Source organism: Lepidochelys kempii, chromosome 10, assembly GCF_965140265.1.
Source record: "Lepidochelys kempii isolate rLepKem1 chromosome 10, rLepKem1.hap2, whole genome shotgun sequence".
NCBI classification, from domain to species: Eukaryota; Metazoa; Chordata; order Testudines; family Cheloniidae; genus Lepidochelys; species Lepidochelys kempii.
Window position 1 is genome coordinate 56,959,232 of NC_133265.1, and position 21,141 is coordinate 56,980,372.

At 39.7% G+C, this 21,141-nt stretch overlaps 1 protein-coding gene across 2 annotated transcripts in view; it reads left to right on the forward strand.

Annotated features, from left to right (window-relative positions):
* THSD4 (thrombospondin type 1 domain containing 4) overlaps window positions 1–21,141 on the forward strand; it is a 622,386-nt gene that overhangs the window by 305,282 nt on the left and 295,963 nt on the right. The gene's annotated exons all lie outside the window — the stretch shown is intronic.

Below are 21,141 nucleotides of genomic sequence, written 5' to 3' on the forward strand. Positions count from 1 at the left end.
TCAAATGATCGAGCACATTTATTTCCCATAAATGAATATTTAAATCAATGTTCTCAATTAAGACACACATGTTATCATTCTTACTATAACCACATTTCCTGTTCTGCCAAATGACAAACTTGGCTGTCTTTTTTTTTTTTTTTTTTGGTTGTGTCTTTTATGTTTACACCATAAACATGCATGTTAGAATGTGAGTAAGCTGTTCTTTATTGTTAACACTAGTGGTCCACTGCAACCAATTATGTTTTAAATGGCTGGTTCTACTAATTATTATTTATTATTCTTATTAGTGTAGCACCTAGGAGCCCCAGTCCTAGACCAGGGCCCCAGTGTGCTAGGGCCTGTACTCTCACAAAAAAGAAGGTGCTCCCTCCCTTCAAAATCTGTGTTATGTTGCTGACACTACTATTGGTACCAAAGAGAGATTATGCAATGCACAGTGTCCAAACGTTGGAAACATAAACTAACTGCCACAGGGATTATTGAAGGAATTTCCAACCTGTGTTTTACATTGTACAGTTCTCTTTCGCTGGTTTGGGTTCTTCCACCCCCTTCTGAGACATCAGGTACCAGGGATATATGAAGCAGTTAATGGTTTGATCCAGTATAGCAAACCCAGCTCTTCCAACTCTGAGGTCCTGCACTTAGACTCATCTTTCCAGCTGGGTGGGATTCTCTTTAGAGGCCATTAGTGCTTCCCCTTCACTTTACAGTGGGATCACTGTGCAATGTAATAATCCCCAGAACCTAAGTATGTTGCCATATCAATACTCCCAGCCAGAGGGGATAATATTTCCTTATTTTGTGGGTTTGGAACTCTGCTAAAGAAAGATTTCTATTCATTTGAAACACCAGCACAACTGTAAAACAGAAATGTGGTTAATGTAAGGATTGCTTTAATTCATTGATGAAGGAACAATCACAAGGCAGCACTAGCAGCTCTTTAGATTGTAGTTTTTGTTTTATTTATTTTCAAGTGTTTTCTCAGTAAGGTATTTTTTTCATACAACTCTGTGAATGGAAACATAGGGGTCGATCCTGCAATGTGCTAAGCGCCCTCAAATACTGATCAATGTTAATGGGTGCTAAGAATGCTCAGCACTTACCAAGAGCTTGTACACACTACCACTTATGTCGTTCTAACTTATGTCACTCAGGGGTATGAATAAGCCATCACCCCCCCCTCCCGGGGGGGACACGTAAGTTACTCCAACCTAAGTGCTGGTGTGGACAGCAGTTCTCCCACCAACATAGCTACCACCTCCAGTGGAAGTGGAGTTATTTTGTGGATGGGAGTGCTCTCTCCCATCAGCATAGAGCGTCTTCACCAGACGTGCTACAGTGGCACAGCTGCATCGGGTATAAAAATTTTATACCGAGTATAAAAATATTGCTCGGGCATGTAGGAATGTTATCAGGAGGGCCAAATCGCACCTGGAGCTGCAGCTAGCCGGAGATGTCAAGAGTAACAAGAAGGGTTTCTTCAGGTATGTTGGCAACAAGAAGAAAGCCAAGGAATGTGTGGGCCCCTTACTGAATGAGGGAGGCAACCTAGTGACAGAGGATGTGGAAAAAGCTAATGTACTCAATGCTTTTTTTGCCTCTGTTTTCACTAACAAGGTCAACTCCCAGACTGCTGCGCTGGGCATCACAAAATGGGGAAGAGATGGCCAGCCCTCTGTGGAGATAGAGGTGGTTAGGGACTATTTAGAAAAGCTGGACGTGCACAAGTCCATGGGGCTGGACGAGTTGCATCCGAGAGTGCTGAAGGAATTGGCGGCTGTGATTGCAGAGCCATTGGCCATTATCTTTGAAAACTCGTGGCGAACCGGGGAAGTCCCGGATGACTGGAAAAAGGCTAATGTAGTGCCAATCTTTAAAAAAGGGAAGAAGGAGGATCCTGGGAACTACAGGCCAGTCAGCCTCACTTCAGTCCCTGGAAAAATCATGGAGCAGGTCCTCAAAGAATCAATCCTGAAGCACTTGCATGAGAGGAAAGTGATCAGGAACAGCCAGCATGGATTCACCAAGGGAAGGTCATGCCTGACTAATCTAATCGCCTTTTATGATGAGATTACTGGTTCTGTGGATGAAGGGAAAGCAGTGGATGTATTGTTTCTTGACTTTAGCAAAGCTTTTGACACGGTCTCCCACAGTATTCTTGTCAGCAAGTTCAGGAAGTATGGGCTGGATGAATGCACTACAAGGTGGGTAGAAAGCTGGCTAGATTGTCGGGCTCAACGGGTAGTGATCAATGGCTCCATATCTAGTTGGCAGCCGGTATCAAGTGGAGTGCCCCAAGGGTCGGTCCTGGGGCCGGTTTTGTTCAATATCTTCATAAATGATCTGGAGGATGGTGTGGATTGCACTCTCAGCAAATTTGCGGATGATACTAAACTGGGAGGAGTGGTAGATACGCTGGAGGGGAGGGATAGGATACAGAAGGACCTAGAGAAATTGGAGGATTGGGCCAAAAGAAATCTGATGAGGTTCAATAAGGATAAGTGCAGGGTCCTGCACTTAGGACGGAAGAACCCAATGCACAGCTACAGACTAGGGACCGAATGGCTAGGCAGCAGTTCTGCGGAAAAGGACCTAGGGGTGACAGTGGACGAGAAGCTGGATATGAGTCAGCAGTGTGCCCTTGTTGCCAAGAAGGCCAATGGCATTTTGGGATGTATAAGTAGGGGCATAGCGAGCAGATCGAGGGACGTGATCGTTCCCCTCTATTCAACATTGGTGAGGCCTCATCTGGAGTACTGTGTCCAGTTTTGGGCCCCACACTTCAAGAAGGATGTGGATAAATTGGAGAGAGTCCAGCGAAGGACAACAAAAATGATTAGGGGACTGGAACACATGAGTTATGAGGAGAGGCTGAGGGAGCTGGGATTGTTTAGCCTGCAGAAGAGAAGAATGAGGGGGGATTTGATAGCTGCTTTCAACTACCTGAAAGGGGGTTCCAAAGAGGATGGCTCTAGACTGTTCTCAATGGTAGCAGATGACAGAACGAGGAGTAATGGTCTCAAGTTGCAGTGGGGGAGGTTTAGATTGGATATTAGGAAAACCTTTTTCACTAAGAGGGTGGTGAAACACTGGAATGCGTTACCTAGGGAGGTGGTAGAATCTCCTTCCGTAGAGGTTTTTAAGGTCAGGCTTGACAAAGCCCTGGCTGGGATGATTTAACTGGGAATTGGTCCTGCTTTGAGCAGGGGGTTGGACTAGATGACCTTCTGGGGTCCCTTCCAACCCTGATATTCTATGATTCTATGATTCTACTGATGTAGCTCTTCCAGTGTAAACTAGCCCTTGAGAGGAGCTTTTTGAAAATACAGAGTAATCTGTTTTTCACTCTGAAAACAAAGCACATAATTAAGAGTGGTTGGGAAGTTTCAGGCTCACAGAACTCTCAGCAACACCTTTCAGGAAAGCAGTTTAAACTGCTTGTGATGCAGCTTTCTAGAAGTGTAGGTATAAACCAATAATTTTTTTCCAAAAGACCTGAGTCAGTTACTTTAAAATTGCAATGAATTTTAGCAGTCTTTTAAAGGTGGCACTGACTATGTCTAAGTCAATGTGTAAAAGAAGTGAACTGTATGTAATAACATTCTGAAGGATTGTGTCTTGAATGTAGTTTTTAAAAAAATTACTATATTTTATAACTTAGGTAAACAAACTCACATTGCTCTCATATTGGCATTGACTAAAACTGCAAAAAAAGTAACTGGAGGAACATTCTGACAGGCTATTTGGCTTGCTAAAGTTCAGCTTGATCTTGTTAAGAATTACAGTTGAAACACTTTCAAACGTCATGTTAGACATAATTTTGTGTGTCTGAATTAAGGCAAAGAGAATGTTGCAATAACAATAAGGGCGTTGTAGGGGATATGACTATACTGAGAATAAATAAGCCCGGAGAAAGTGTGCATTATTGTAGTAAGTCATCATGATATCCCATGAAATATGGTTCCAGTTTTATGTGGTGTAAAGCTTACTCTCCAAAAACTGCACCCAGAATTCAGTTTGGTAAGTGAGTTATGTAAGAAAAGTAATTTGGAATGTGAAACAATTTACCTGTATTGAGAAATACTTTGCATTAATGATCTCAAATATGCATGTAATTTATAATTAAGTCATTATTTTACTAACAGTCTGTTAGGTGCATACCTCTTAAAGAATTATATATATAAATAGTGATTAAATAACCTTATCTAATTCAAACCAGTTTCACACTGGTGTAATTCCACTGGCTTCAGTGGAGCTACTCTTGATTTACATCAAGATAACTGAGATTAGCATTAGGCCTGATCTCTGTCATTAAATAATCATGTGGTATTTAATATTCAATAACTGACATATGGATGTGTGATCAACATCCACAGAGGTCAATGAGAGTCTTCCCATTGACTTGAATAGTGTTAGATTAGGGCCATAATGACTTCAATAATGCAAGATATCCAACCTTGCACAGGGGCTGCAAAACCTAGGACAAGCTCTTAATTCTTTATTGACACAGGATGAGCAGTTGCTAATTCTCTAAGCTTTATTCTGTCTGCATTGAAGTCAGTCAGAGTTTGGCATTGACCTGACTGGGGATTTCTCTTGAAATTTGAAATTTTGAAGTTCTTCTTTCTTTTGATTTCTGTCTTTTATTATATAATTGATATTGTTTTCAAATCCAGGATTCACAAAGTGTAGCAGATACTTACGGGTCTCATTTCACCAAAGCACAGTATTTGTCGAAAAAATATTTAAACAGAAAATGCAGAAAGAATAAATTTTTATCTAAACCTCATCACTTTGAGCTGGGAAAACCTAGCTAGTTGTTTTATTATTGTACCTTGAAAGCCAGGACACTCTGTTGAAATTCTTAATGCATGCAGATTCAATCTTAATGACAACACAATTACTTAAAATAGTTTTATGTATCACTTTATAATAAAATCTTATAGAAAAAAGAAGGAAGAACTTTTTGTAAAGATGGGCGTATAGAGAAAATACACATTGATGAATTCAGTGTTGTCACATCCAGAAACTTGGAGTCCCATTGTCTTTCTACTGTTTTGTTGTTTGAGCAGAGCTCAAAATTCTTAATGTAGTGCTAACAGAAACTGAGTTTGCATAACTTTTGATTTTTTTAAAAATCATGGCACATTCTTTCTGCATATCATGTATTGTTTCTCATGCAGATACTGAAACATAAGCAAAGTTTTGCAAGCACAAGGTAAATATGTAATTAAGGGGGAAGGGTTCACAGCTGCTTATTATTTTGTATGTTGGCAAGGAGGCATTGTTTTCCTTGGATGCCATGAAATTTTTGTTTAAAAGAAAGGAAAAAGCTAGAACTGTCTGTAAAGATTAAGCTAGTTCATTGTGTTAGTATATATAGAAGTAGAAATTTGGTAATGAACAGTTCCCCATATTTCCCAACTTAAAAGCATATCCATTGTATTTGTACATGGTCTAGGAAGGCAATCTCCAGTAAAGCAGGACATTAAAAATAATGACTATAGGGCAAGATAACTCTTAGTCCATTTTGTTTTGCCAGTTCCTCATAGTTTTTGGTAGGTTAATTCTTATTCTTTGGTTAGTTTCTGGTCAGGTAAAGTATGCTGGTTTATCTAAGACTGTTCTGGGCTATATTTTTTTTAAAGTTACATCGGCATATAGCAGTGATGAAAAATGTACAAGGATTTTAAAGTTAATTTTATTAGAAATTTTCTTAATGTGCAGAAAAGACTTGGCAATACATATTCTTTTATTACATGGAATTAAATAAAATACCATGCAAGAGGAACAGTAGCCGCCCCTATAGTGAGATTGATACATTATATTACACTGGTAGCTGAAATCTTGTGCTGTTGCCTGGGTGCCATTCGTCAAGTCATGTATGTAAAAAAGCCAAAAATGGCTGAGAACTTAAAAATTGAATGGTAACAGAGCACAAATATCAGGGATGTTTGAACCTGCTGATATTTTGTACAAAAAGAGCCATCAGCCATGCATGTATCTGTTTCCATCAATTCACAATGACTCAGTTTCTAAGTTTTAGAGTGATGTCTGAGGTAATTATCTGTGCTGGTTGTGTTATTGTGTGGGTGGTTGTGCTGATTTTTGTCTTGAGGTATTGTGTTTGTTTGATGGCAAATGAGGGATATGTGCTGCTGTGAGGGGCTGTGTGTGTTTGAGTTCATGTGTAAGCTAGTTGTGTTGTGTTTTGAAGAACTGTGGCAGTTGGGCCAAGTAATCCACCATCTATGCAGTCTCCCTCATTCAGCCAATAAAATGGTTGCATGCCAATTAGCTGTAGAATAGGAGTGTTGATTGGTTGAGTCACCTCTATCATGATGGTTTAGGACTCTTGGCATGGCATAGATACATGCATTGCTGGGGGATGGGTGTAATTCGTAAAGGCAAAATTGCTGAGAACTTAAAAATTCAATGGTAACACACTGCGAATCCCAGTGATGATTGTACCTGGTGGTATCCTCAGCAAAATGAGCTCTTAACCATGCTTGTAACTGCTTCCCTCACTTCACACTGATTACAGACACTTCAGGCTTCAGAGTGACACACAGTGTGACATTCCTGGAATCTTACTATGTGGATAACTAAAGTGGGGTGAAAGGCAGTTTGAGAAAACCTGTGTAGCATTTATTGCTATTGCTTTATGAATAGGAGTACTGAAAACAATGTGCTGTGGAAATGTTATGCTTTGAGGCCGATTCCAGAGTTATCTGCGGATTTTAAAATATGGATATTGATAGAAAAGTGCCTGTGCAAAGGGCAATTTCAAGATCAACAGATCTGATCCCTATTTAAGTCTTTATTTAAAGTCACCTGTGCTTTTGAACAGAGGAGTCGTACAGCTTAACCTTGCCCTCTGTTGCACCCTTTGGGACTTACTGACTTTTGTAGGTGTTACTGAAGAGAGTATTTGGCCTTTTGTATCTTAACAGACAATTCTGCTGTCTTAAAGTCCAAGATCTGTGTAATCTATAGGTGTCAGACTTGAGACGATTATATGTCTGGTTGTTAAGAGCAAGCTACAGCATGCAAGATGCTGTTCAGGAAGTTGTCTGGTGCTGCAGGAACTGCTTTTATGTCATTTTCAAATAAAGAAGATCATGGTCCCTTTTCCCCTGTTTACCAACAGAATGTGTTACATTGGTTCAAAAATTGTTTATCCTCTGTAAGGAATACAAGAATTGGTGTACAGCTACAACAACAGACAGTTCCTTCCACATCTCTTTTTCATCCAAAAGGGATAGGGCGTGTGAGCTGAAACTGCTGCTGGCTCATACATCATCAAAAGAGTTTTTAGTGAAGAGCTAATTGATTCTTGCCACATTATACTGCATTACTCCACTGAAGGGTTGAAAGCAATAGATTTGAACAGGTGTGATTGGGGGCCTTACTTGAATAAGTTGCACTGAAGGCAGAATTTGGCCTGTAAGGTTTTTATTACTGATGATGAATGTAAAGGAATGAATACAACCAAAGATTGGAAGTCAAACTCTGTTTGTAGGGCTGCTTATTAGACAGCAACCACAATAAAGCCTTTTAATTTGTAAACTGAGCAAATCAGAGTGTGTGTCACTAAGACTTTGTCTACACTGGAACATGAACAAAAAAGCTTTTGTCGTTCAGAGGTGTGAAAAACACTTCCCCCTCAGCTGCAAGCGATAAAAGTTTTGCCGATGAAAAGGTCCTCCCCCTCATTGGGGGTGGACGCTTTTTGTCAGCGGGAGAGCGCTCTCCTGCCAACAAATAGCGGCTACCCTGCGCGCGTTTTAGCGGCATGGCTGTAGCAGCACACCTGTGTTGCTGAAAGGTGCGTAGTGTAGACATAGCCTGAGAAACAATAACCCTCCCTTTGCCCTTTCTACAGTCACTTTTCAGAGCAGAATTTAAAAATACTGCTTTAACACATGGGAAGTGCTTCCAATCAGATCAACAAAACCTCTGGTATTTCTAGTTTGCACCATGAAGCTTGAGAGTTAAGATGAATAAAATGAGATGCCAAATTGATGCAGTATAATGTAGATGGGCATATGCATTTAATTATATTTATTATGTGTAATGTAAGTCAGAGTGAGGCTGTAACATGCTAGGGACTTTACAAAGACATAGTGAGAAGCAGTCTCTGCATCTATGAGTTTACAATCCACATAGACAAGGCAGACCAAGGATGGGTGATGAGACAGCAACACAGAGAGGTGAAATGAGGGAGGCAAGCTAGTGACAGAGGATGTGGAAAAAGCTAATGTACTCAATGCTTTTTTTGCCTCTGTCTTCACGAACAAGGTCAGCTCCCAGACTACTGCACTGGGCAGCACAGCACGGGGAGGAGGTGACCAGCCCTCTGTGGAGAAAGAAGTGGTTCGGGACTATTTAGAAAAGCTGGTCAAGCACAAGTCCATGGGGCTGGATACGCTGCTACCGAGAGTGCTAAAGGAGTTGGCGGATGTGATTGCAGAGCCATTGGCCATTATCTTTGAAAACTCATGGCGATCGGGGGAGGCCCCGGACGACTGTAAAAAGGCTAATGTAGTGCCCATCTTTAAAAAAGGGAAGGAGGAGGATCTGGGAAAATACAGGCCAGTCAACCTCACCTCAGTCCCTGGAAAAATCATGGAGCAGGAATCAGTTCTGAAGCACTTAGAGGAGAGGAAAGTGATCAGGAACTGTCAGCATGGATTCACCAAGGGCAAGTCATGCCTGACTAATCTAATTGCCTTCTATGATGATAACTGGCTCTGTGGATGGGGGAAAGCAGTGGACATGTTATTCCTTGACTTTAGCAAAGCTTTTGATATGGTCTCCCACAGTATTCTTGCCAGCAAGTTAAAGAAGTATGGGCTGGATGAATGGACTATAAGGTGGATAGAAAGCTGGCTAGGTTGTCCGGCTCAACAGGTAGGGATCAATGGCTCCATGTCTAGTTGGCAGCCGGTATCAAGTGGAGTGCCCCAAGGGTCGGTCCTGAGGCCGGTTTTGTTCAGTATCTTCATTAATGATCTGGAGGATGGCTTGGATTGCACCCTCAGCAAGTTTGCAGATGACACTAAAGTGGGAGGAGAGGTAGTTACGCTGGAGGGTAGGGACAGGATACAGAGAGACCTAGACAAATTAGATGATTGGGCCAAAAGAAATCTGACGAGGTTCAACAAGGACAAGTGCAGGGTCCTGCACTTAGGATGGAAGAATCCCTTGCACCGCTACAGACTAGGGACCGAATGGCTAGACAGCAGTTCTGCAGAAAAGGACCTAGGGGTTACAGTGGATGAGAAGCTGGATATGAGTCAACAGTGTGCCCTTGTTGTGAAGAAGGCCAAAGGCATTTTGGGATGTATAAGTAGGGGCATTGCCAGCAGATCGAGGGACGTGATCGTTCCCCTCTATTCAACATTGGTGAGGCCTCATCTGGAGTAGTGTGTCCAGTTTTGGGCCCCACACTACAAGAAGGATGTGAAAAAATTGGAAAACATTCAGCGGAGGTCAACAAAAATGTTTAGGGGACTGGAACACATGACTTATGAGGAGAGGCTGAGGGAGCTGGGATTGTTTAGTCTGTGGAAGAGAAGAATGATGGGCAATTTGATAGCTGCTTTCAACTACCTGAAAGGGGGTTCCAAAGAGGATGTATCTAGACTGTTCTCAGTGGTAACAGATAACGGAATGAGGAGTAGTGGTCTCAAGTTGCAGTGGGGGAGGTTTAGGTTGGATATTAGGAAAAACTTTTCTGCTAGGAGGGTGGTGAAGCACTGGAATGCGTTATCTAGGGAGGTGGTGGAATCTCCTTCCTTTGAAGTTTTTAAGGTCAGGCTTGACAAAGCCCTGGCTGGGATGATTTAGTTGGGGATTGGTCCTGCTTTGAGCAGGGGGTTGGACTAGCTGACCTCCTGAGGTCCCTTCCAACCCTGATATTCGATGATTCTATGAACTTACCTAAGGTAACATAGCAGGCCAGTGGCAGAGCCAAGAATAGAACCTAGGTTTCCTACCTTCCAGTCTGTCCACTAGAGCACACTGCCTCCCAAATGTATAGTATGTTTTTATGTATTGGGCTCTGTGTATATATTAATCTCTAACATGGGCATACTTTCCCACTTAACAGAAGTTATATGAGGTTTAACCCATTACCTTGTACAAGAAATCCTTAGATTAAGGGCACTGTGAGTGCAAAATTATTATTATTATTTATTTATTTATTATTTGTTTTATTACCGCTGCCAGTGTCCTGATCTACTACATGCAACAAAATGTGAGCTCACGCTTTACTCTTTCCATGGATGCTAAGCAATTATTTTCGATATTGCTATACAATATATACTTCTGTATGCATTCTCTCAATACAAATAGCAGTAAATGGACAAAGATAATATATCCTGTGTGAACATTGCTGGTGTATGACCTGCCAGTCTCTAAAGTAAGGCCTGCAGACTTGTCTATAATGGATCAGACTCTTGAGCGCAGAGAGCCTGGGGACTCTAAGCCCCTTTTCCAGTTCTAGGATCTGGGGCCACTTGGGACAAAACGGGTTCTAGTGGAGCAGTGGAATTTTGTCCCATGCCTTTCTAGCTCTGTTGTACTCTGTCCTAGCATTGACATGCTCCCTAAGCCAGGGGCTCTGCTAGCTTTGTCAGGTTTGGATTTCCCTCACACTGTCCTTAGCGGTAGTCTATGATCTATGCTTATATTACTAATTGAATAAATATCTACATATAATGCTATCTACCATGGACAATTGTTCTCCAGGGTATGGCTAAAAATATTTTGATCCAAATTCTGCTTTGTTATATTGCTGTAGAAATCCACTGGGCTTGATTATCAATGGTTCACTGTCAAACTGGGAGGACATATCTAGTAGGGTCTTTCCGCGGTCTCTCCTTGGTCCAGTACTGTTCAATATTTTCATTAATAACTTAGATAAAGAAATTAAGAGCACTTATAAAATTTGCAGATGACACCTGATTGGGAGGGATCTCAAGCACTTTGGAAGAATTAGATTTTAAAAATGATGCTGAATTGGAGAATTGGTCTGAAATCAACCAGGTGAAATTCAATTCAGGCAAATACGAAGTACTACGCTTAAGAAGGAAACATTAAATGCGGAAATACAAAGTGGTGAATAACTGGCTAGGAATCTGTACTGATGAAAAAGATCTGTGGGTAACAGTGGGTCACATGTAAAACACAAGTGGTAACTGTCCCTCTCTACTTGGCACTGGTGAGGCCTCAGCTGGAGTATTCTGAGCACCATATTTTAGGAAAGATGCGGACAAACTGGAGAGACTCCAGAGGAGAACAATAAAAATGATAAAAGATTTAGAAAGCCTGACCTATGAGGAAAGTTTAATACATCTGGGCAAGGTTAGTCTTGAGAAAAAGAAGACAGGATGTCCGGGGAGAACCAGATAAGTCTCCAAATATCTTAAGAGCTCTTATAAAGACATTAGTGATCACTTGTTCTCCATGTTCACTGTAGGTAAGACAAGAAGTAATGGGCTTAAACTGCAGCAAGCAAGATTTAGGTTAGATATTAGGGAAAAACTTTCCAACTATAAGAATACTTAAGTTCTGGAATAGTTCACCAAGGGGGTTGTGAAACCCCTGTCATTGTAGGTTTTTAAGAACAGATTAGTCAAGCACCTGTCAGGGATGTTCTAGGTATACTTGGTCCTTCCCCAAGCACTGGATGACTCTTCTGAGGTCCCTTCAAGCCCTGTATTTCTATGATTGAATGAATTAATTCCAGATTTATATTAATGTAATTTAGAGAAGAATCTGTCTTTTTGTCTGCACTGTATTCCAGTGACAGGCATTTTGTGTTATGGAAATAACGAGATACCAATAAACAGTATTTTTATTTTGAAAGGACTCTAACCAGCCTGAGTACAAAGCTTTTAACCAGCCATTGAAGTTAAAAATATGTTTTCAGAACATTGATTCTGTGGGAGCAATTGAATTATGGCAATCTTTCATCTACATTGTACTACACTAATTGGGTGAGACAGAAATCTAAACAATTTGAGTGTTAGTGATATTTCATAGTTTGTCGTGTTTTAGACAGGCATCACAATTTGTCTTTTTACATGATTATACATTTCACAGAGTAGTATCTAAATATTTCTGTGTATTTGTGACTAGCTTGGAGTATCAGGGGGTAGCTGTGTTAGTCAGTATCCACAAAAACAACAACGAGTCTAGTGGCACCTTAAAGACTAACAGATTTATTTGGGCATAAGCTTTCGTGGGTAAAAAAAACACTTCTTCAGATGCATGGAGTGAAAATTACAGATGCAGGCATTATATACTGAAACCTGAATTACAGATGCAGGCATTATATACTGAAACCTGAAGAGAAGGGAGTTACCTCACAAGTGGAGAACCAGTGTTGACAGGGCCACCGGACTCCTTGTTGTTTTAGCTTGGAGTAGTTTACATTAAGCCACCTTTGCTAACTCCATCAGAGGGAGGATGGGAGCAGATTTGAGATGGTACAAAGCAAATCTTTTGCATTTGCTCTGCTCCAAGTTGTATGCACTGTAGCTTGTTTAGTATAGTGACCAAGACCATAACATTCTGAGGAACACAGACAAATAATTTGTGCTGGGGATCTATTGGATTTGTAGATTCGCTTGTTGAAGTGATAATAATTGTAAACATTTTAAAAATGAAATATTTTATAAAGTTCTTATCTGAAAATAGTTTTTTGCATTCCTTCTGGGATTCTGAAGGGTTGTTTGGCTGCTTTGCAACAGGAACTTAATTTTATTCAATTTACAACAAGGCCAAATGAGTCTCTTCGTTTCGTGGTGCACATAATTAAAATAAATAAATAAATAAACTGTATGTGGTGGCATGCCAGCATTTAGTAAAGGTTTAGGGAGAGAGGGAATAATTGTTTGAGTGTATATAAATTAAATGATTGTTTTAATAGGGATTATACATTTAGCATCTAATCATCAGCAAAGAAGCAACAGATTCTCAGTCTGCCAGTCGAGGATCAGGTTGGCTTCAAAGCATACAGCCAAATCTTATTGCCACTGAAGTTAGTCACAAAACTCCCATTCATCTCTTCAGTGATAAGCTGCATCTAGTCTATTATTGAGAAGAATTGCATCAAACAAGCCACTAGTTATGGTGTTTTTGACTGTTCGCTAGCAAAGCATTTAAGTGCATGCTTTACTGTAAGCACAGTTGTCTTCATTAGAATAATTTCTGTGCTTAAAGCTACTGGATTGAGGCTATAGTGAGTTGTGATGCTCAAAAATGGTGTCTTTCAGGCAGACCAACCCCTGAACTGTCTGAACTGTCTGTCTTGAGATACCTTTGGGATTATCTCATCCCATCAAAGGGACCTAAAACCTATTTCCAGTCACTAAAGGCTTGTCTGCACATACAGTGCTGCAACACAGCTGTGGTGCTGCAGCTCATCTGGGGAAGATGCTCTATGTTGATGAGAGACAGCTCTCCCATCAGCATAATAAAACCACCTCTGCGAGCAGCAGTAGCATTGCCGGTGGAAGATAGTGCTGTCCACACTGGCACTTATGTTGGTGTAACTTACGTTGCTCAGGAGGTTGGTTTATTCGCACCCCGAGCGACATAAATTATGCCGACATAAGCTGTAATGTAGACATAGCCTTAGAATGTTTCTTAACTGTTTCTCCTCTTTGGTTTGTAATGATGTGAGTATGACATGCAGCAACTCAGACTAATAGAAGCTTGGTGGTGATAAAGAATGGAGCTAATTAATATTCTTGATAATATATGTTTAGCTCTTCCACTTGCTAAGTGTAGAACAACATTGGGGTTTATACAGTGGCTTACGATACTCAAAGGATGTCAAGGCCCTTTCTAAAGCAATGAGTTAGGGGATCTTTAAATATTGGCCCGTTTTGTCTTTAGCCCTATATAGTTTCATTCTTTCAGGAGGAAAACTGGAGTTATACCCTCCTGTTTGTTTGTAGCCCGTTTAATGTAAAAATTGTGAAAATAATGTAAAAATAAATTTTGAAAAGCAACGAGTTGATGAAGTAACTCTAAGCAAACACAGCAACCTTTATGCCAGTCTTCATCCCAGCTGAAGGTATTTTTACTTTCTTGCTCTCTCACAAATGCTTTCTACCATATTTATCTTTCCCTTAATCTTCCCCTCCATTTGTGGCCCCTCCAACATTTTCTCAACCCCTCTTCTCTTTTCCTTCTCAGGTGCTAAACAATTTTCCATGGCTTTTTCCTTCCCTCACCCCCACGCCCGTGTTTGTTCTCCATCATTTACCACCCTTCCTCCAAGATTTCACTGACTCTCAACTTTCCAGCATCATCAGCCATGAAGGGACATATGAGTATTTTGCCTTTCCATAGTCTCTTTCAGTAACTTTCTCCAAAAAAGAACAACACTTGCTGCCTCTTTAATTAAGGACCTGATGTGCCGTAGAAAGTGATTTTCTATGAATGGGGTGGCAGAATGTATAGGGATCTTGCAAGGATAGTGTTTAATCCTTAAGAGGCTGAAGAAGCAAAAGAGGAACTCCCATGATGGGAGAAGGCTTCCAATTGCAGGAGGCTTTTAGCCCTATAAAAGGATGAGAATGAAAAATACCATTTGGAACCACCTCACCTCACCCTTAGATGCATGCATCTATCTGGAAGTGGGAAAAGGTCTCCAATGTTCTTAAATCAGTTGGTAATTGATTCCACATTTAGGAGCTTAGCAACAAAATTGTTTTTGTCTATGGTTTTAATTCATTTTGGCACATGCCAATTTCAAGTCCTTGGTCATGTATAAATTATCCTACTTGAACATGTTATGTTAGTTGATTACCATGGGTTAATTGCCATAATCTTTAAACCAAATTTCTAGCAACAGAACTTGGGGATGAGTCAAATACTCCAAGATAAACAGAACAGTAGCATGCATCTTATTTTGCTAACAATAATAATGAGAAAATATGTTATGCTGTACAATATTTTACATTTTGTAAACATGGCCATTTTCAGCTTCAGAAACGACCGTAAGAAAACATTAAAGACCACGCTTAAGTCTGAATCCATCAAAGTTAGGAAATTAAGAATTATGAATCAGATGTTCACTATCTAGATACAGTGCAATACATTTAAGCCATACTAATGTGACTTCCTGTTGTGACTGGATAGCGAAAGTGTGGTCCCTAAACGTGAATGCCTTGTAGGTTTAAGCCATAGCCTTAATGTTCTTTCAATGTAGCTTTTGTCTGTGAATTTACTTGATGTTTTGCTTTTCTTAAAGGGTATTGTTTACACTGGGATTGGATCTCAGCCAATCCAAACCTAATGTAAATGTATGAAAAATCCAGATTTTTTGATAAATATGGTACACTGGTAACTTGAATTACTGCTTCCATGATAGTCCTGATAGCTATGTAAATATCTTGTCACCACAAAGCCATGTGTGCTACAATAATGATACTTATCACTTACAACATAGTGCTTTTCATCTTGGAAACTCTCTCTATACACAATCCTCACAATATCCTAGTGCGGTAAGTATTGCTATCCTGGACATAATACAGATGGAAAAAAGAGAAGCAGAGAGTTTGAGGGACTTACTCAAGGACGCAGAGGGAGTCATTCTGGCTACAGTCCAGCAAAGCACTTAAGCATGTGCTTGTCTTTAAGCACGTGAGTATTCTCATTTATTGAAATGTGAGTATCCATATGTTTAAAGTTAAGCACATGGAAAAGTGCTTTCCAGGGCTGGGGCCTGTTATAGGTGGCATTAGAACTCCAATTTGCTGACCACCCAGCTCTGTGCTCAAATCACAGCTGATTTCATTACCCCTTATCAAACTTTTTCCCAATCCTTCACCAGATGTGAGTTAGACACACACATTTTTGTACAGACAATTTGAAACATGAATTATTAAACTGTAGTACTCCTCTGATTTACTTGACCAGGTCCATCAATCAAATGTCTGAAGTAGAATGCTTTGAAGATATGCCATTATAATTTGTTGATGTTCAAGTGTGTGGAGACGACATAAGCAAACCATGATTGTTCACTCTATTTCTGTTCCCTTTCTATGACCATTTTAGTGAACAATTTTTACTTTCACAAATGTCCGTGGAAAGTGAATTTTGAACTCGCACATTTAAGTATTTGTACTACAAGTGCTGTAATTTATATGGGATGGGGCACTGCTTGAAACAACAGGGTTCCCAAAAGTTTCCTCCTGTTGTTGCAAGCTGACAGACCCTGTCAATTAGATGTGCATGTGACCTCACCCAGGCCAGTGCATCTACACACAATAATATATTGGAATGGGACAATAGGAAAATTAGAACAGTTTGCACAAGTATAAAAGCACTATGCACAGGGCTGGCCTAAGTGTTAACCAGGTGATCTTTTGGGTGCACCACAAATTTACCAGACTCATTTTCTATAAAAAGTGGGGGAGGGAGGAGGGCAGTCTTTAGGTCCTCCACAGCCTTTTGATCAAGAATTAAAGTCCAGCTACATATTCCTTTGAAACTTAGCAAGCAGTTTGTGTTTTCAAGGCTTTCTTTACAAGGAGGTTAGAGTTTAGGGCTTCATTTAAACACAAATGTTGTTCCACTTTAATGATAGTGGTATAATGAAAGCAGTACAACCTTCCTAGTGTGGATGCAATTATATTGATATAAAGGTACTTGTACTGGTAAAGCTTATTCCATATATGGGAATAAGGTCTACTGCTATAAGACACCATTATAACTGCATCCACATTAGGAGTTGCACTAGTATAACTTATTGGGTTAAAAAAAAATCACATGCTAACTGAAATAGTTATATTGGTACAAATTGCATGTAGCTCATGCTTTACTCCTAAAGCTGAGAATCAACTTGACAGGGCAAAGCCTGGCTCGGTTAACAAGGGGCTCTCATGAAAACCTTCCTCCAATCATGTTTGGAAATTAATTAGCCTACATCACACAATGGTAGCAGACACAATTTTGCCTTTCTTAGGTGTAAACCCAAATGGCAAGCAGGTGCCAAGGGTATGGTAACATTTTGAGAAGTTAATCATTGAATAATTCAGACACACAGTAACACTTGTACCCTCCAAATATCAGAAGATTCTCTCTTACTTCCTCCCCATCCCCTATTTTATTCCTCTTGACACAAACAGAAACGAGGCTTGAATCAGAGGCCAGTAAGAGAGTTTGATGTTTTCTGGCAAGCTGTGATTCACTTTGTGTGTTCATACAACTTTGCTAGAATCAAAACGTCAGCAGGTTTAGTCATAAGACTCACACATTTGGTTGAATTATTTTTAGACCCTTAGCATTAAGCCAGTGGTATAGAAACTTCACATCTGTTTTTTGAAAAGCGCGGGGGCAGAGACAAGAAGCATGACTAGGAGCATAATATACCTTCGACTTTTTTCACATATCTTCTAACCTATACATACGTTACCTTCTGTTTCTTTTGTTTTTAATTCTAAAACAGATCTCTTTATGTCCTGATGAAATATTGTTATGAACAGCGATTACGTTGTTGCATATTTGATGTCTTTAATGTTTTCCAAATTATTGATCTATCAGAACTACTTAAAACACCCTCTCAGAAATAAAACTGGTAATAAATTCAGGTCTACTATTGCTTATAGAAAAACTAGGCAAAAAGATCACAATAATGATTAAAAACATTTTTTGTCAAAGGCTGCAAGAGAAGTACACTGAAAATGAAAAATAGGTTTCCCCTACCAAACAACTGTTCCCCCTTTTCAATGTATGTAAGTTCATGATTCCTTCTCAGTTCAGATCAACACTTTAACTGTCATATGTTACTGGACCAAAGTCATCCCTGTGTAACCCAATAAGTTATAGATACAATGAATTTGGCTTTAGTGAACTGGCTCATTTTGTTTAATGCCCCCAGCACCAAATCCTAGTTAATAATCATTTATGCATCCCTACCCCACCCCAAAAAAAGTTAAAAAAAATTCTATGTTTTCACTCAAAAGTTGACAGAATCCAGAGGCTAGTTCTTATTCAAAATCCTATGTTGCCACTACAGTTTTAGGATACTATGTAAATACAAACCAACTTACAAATTAAATATTACCATGATCTGCAAACAGAAACCTTTGCGAATTCCCAAGACAAAATACTTCCAACCACCCCGGTCTCTTAACAAAAGCATGTCTGCAGGCAGCCAGGTCTCTGACTATCCAAGGGTCAATTTTCATCCACATCCAACTTTCCCAAGCAGACACTTTCTGTGTCATCAGCATTTGTCAGGTAGAAGTTAAAGGACTGGGTTGGGACTTGCAATCCTAAGAGTCTAAATTCCTTTAAAAGTAGTGGTTTGTAATGTTGTTGTAGCCATGTTGATCCTAGGATATGAGAGAGACAAGATAGGTGAGGCAATGTCAGGGCTTCCTTCCCCAGACCCGAAGAAGACCTCTGTGTAGTTGAAAAGCTTTACCTTCCACCAACAGAAGTTTTGCCAATAATAGATATTATCTTACCCACCTGGTCTCTTTAAAAGTAGTTGGCAGAAAGAGGGTATGGGTTTATGCTTGGAGTATACTTTCCTGGATTTTGAGGCAATCCGTTTATATTGGCCACTTGGTTAAAGCAGCAGGACTCCCAGGCATCCATATACATTTTATTTTTCCAGAAAGGAGGCCATACTTAATGGCAAAGTGCTGGGATTTATTTATTTTTCCTTACTGACACTGCATGCTAAAAGCAAACAGTGTATAGCTACAGCAAAGTAGAAGGACAGGATTCCATACATGATGCTCTCAGTCTAGTGTGGAATTTTTAAAAAAATATATTACCATATAAAGATACATAATCGCCCAGCCAGTGTGTAGATAAGTACAGAAGCTCTCACCTTCTAGAATATTTTTGTTTAATTCATTTTACAATTCATAAAATGAGTGCCCACCAAAAAGTCTATGGGAGAATGTATAAATATAGAAATTAAGAAACCATTATATTAACTCAATCTCCCCTGCATAGACCCTTCTCATCAACACCATCTAGCAAAAGCTAGGGTCATTAGTATGATTCAAGACGGACAAAACCAGCTGCCTGCATCTCCTTTTCAGTCTGGACATAGCTTTGTTTAGGAATCTTGCTGCAAATACAACTGGCTGCTCTTTCTGTCTAAGGCATGCACAAATCTTTTGGAAGTATTAACTCAGTATTCAGGTTATTCTCCCTTTTCAATAACTCCTATTTTTCCAGATCATCAAATGCAATTTTATGTAATCTGTTCAGGAACTTGATTTTTATCTTGCTTCATAGGACAATGGAGAATTTATTAACTCATTTTAGGGGTATTATCATTCCAGATATTATAGATCTTGAAAATTCCTCTTATCTGTTTTTGTTTGTTTGTTTGTGAATCTGTGGCATTTTACATCAAACATCTTTAACTTCATGGCTAGGCATATTTTTACACATCACATAGATGATGCATAGCATTTAGGCCCCTTACAGATAAGAATGTGCTGAAGTGATTTTCTGAATACACTTGGACTTAAGCACATGCTTGAGCATTTTCCTGAGTCAGGATCATATTCTTTGAAAGCTGAACAATGCTGTTTTTTAAAAGTAGTTGTAAAGTTCCTTGCTTTTGCATGTAAATTATATATTAGAAAGTTCTACAAAAAGTGCTGATCCTGTTTGAAATGTTGTCAACTTCCCAGTGCATATCCTAAATATGAAGCTCTGTTTTAGATTTCTGCACTACTTTCTTGACTTCAGTTCTATATACTTTCCTTGGATTAAGCTTGCATCATGATCTAAAATACAGTTTAAAGGATACAATTGCCTTTCAGAAAACCTTTTATTTTTATTTGGATTGCTGGTTTGGTTTCTAACTGGAGAACAGAATCAGTTGAATCGGTAAATCAATTTGTTCTTACACAATAGGCTATCAAATTTTCATTGTTACAGCCCACAGAGAAAAAAATTGCTTAGTTAGGCACATTACAAAAATCCCCAGGGTTCTTCCAAGGTCATAGGTTTCCCAACAAGACTAAAAAGGCCCTCTTAAATTAGTTGACGTATTTGAGATGCATATTTCCAGTGTGAGGTGCCAGGCCAAATCTGCTGAGCATCAGTACATTCTGTTGAATTTTGGACAACCTTTATCGTAGGATTCCAAGCTGGATTTTAGAAAAATCCATGAAGCTAATTGGCATAGGTTGGTGGGAAATGTTTGAGGGAGCTGCGATTCCAGAATCATCTCTCTCCATTGGTTGATGGTGGGAAAATGTGCCTGGCTCTGATAATTGTTGATGGATTGGACGATTCCCCATTATAGGCTGGGACCAACCTGACAAGCCTTCTGATACACTGTTAATTCCAAATGACCAGGTACCACTATGTCCAACAGGAACCCTAAAGTTAGTTCCTAAAGGGGTAGGAGTGACAGAACCTCCCTGTCGAATTCTAGCAAGCCTTTCCCTCCCACTAGGAGGTGGTACCTTTCGTTCTTGATTTGTGCTACCTGCTTTTGGCTGGTCCAAGTTAGAAGGTGCAGAAGCAGCGGAAAGGGAAACCAAACCAGCTGCTCTTTCTACATCAAGGTCACTTAGAACCTATATCTATGGTTTGAGTTTAAGTTCAGTCTGCTTGCTGCATTAGTTTCTGCTTGAATTGTAAGTTTGTATACTAGAAACAAGCCCATATTTTATTAATAAGTCTTATGGCTCTTTAAGTTCACATGTTTGAGCTTTAAGTGATTCATATAGCCTTTGATAATGACATGTAACAAACCAATCTCTTTCTCCTCTTGCTCTTATATATCTGCAGTGGTACAAGGTTCACCAAGGAGAGGAACCTTACAACCATTTCAAGTACTTTCTCCACAACTGCCCCTAGTGGTGGGAAAAAGAGGGGTCAGTTTGTTTTTAATGTCGGTTACTTTTTTCCACACATTTCCAAATTCAAAATGTAAGGTTTTTTTTAAAAATAAATTTATTATACCCGCTCCCTTTCCTGGTTTTCAACCAGCTTAAACGAATGCCATTTTTTCTGCAAAGTTTCCTTGCAAATCCAGTTGTGTTGATAGAAGTAATTGTTCCATTGACATAACTTTTGGCACTGTAGATGGTTTAGTAGAAACCCTTGAGTCAGGTTTTGCAGGAGAGG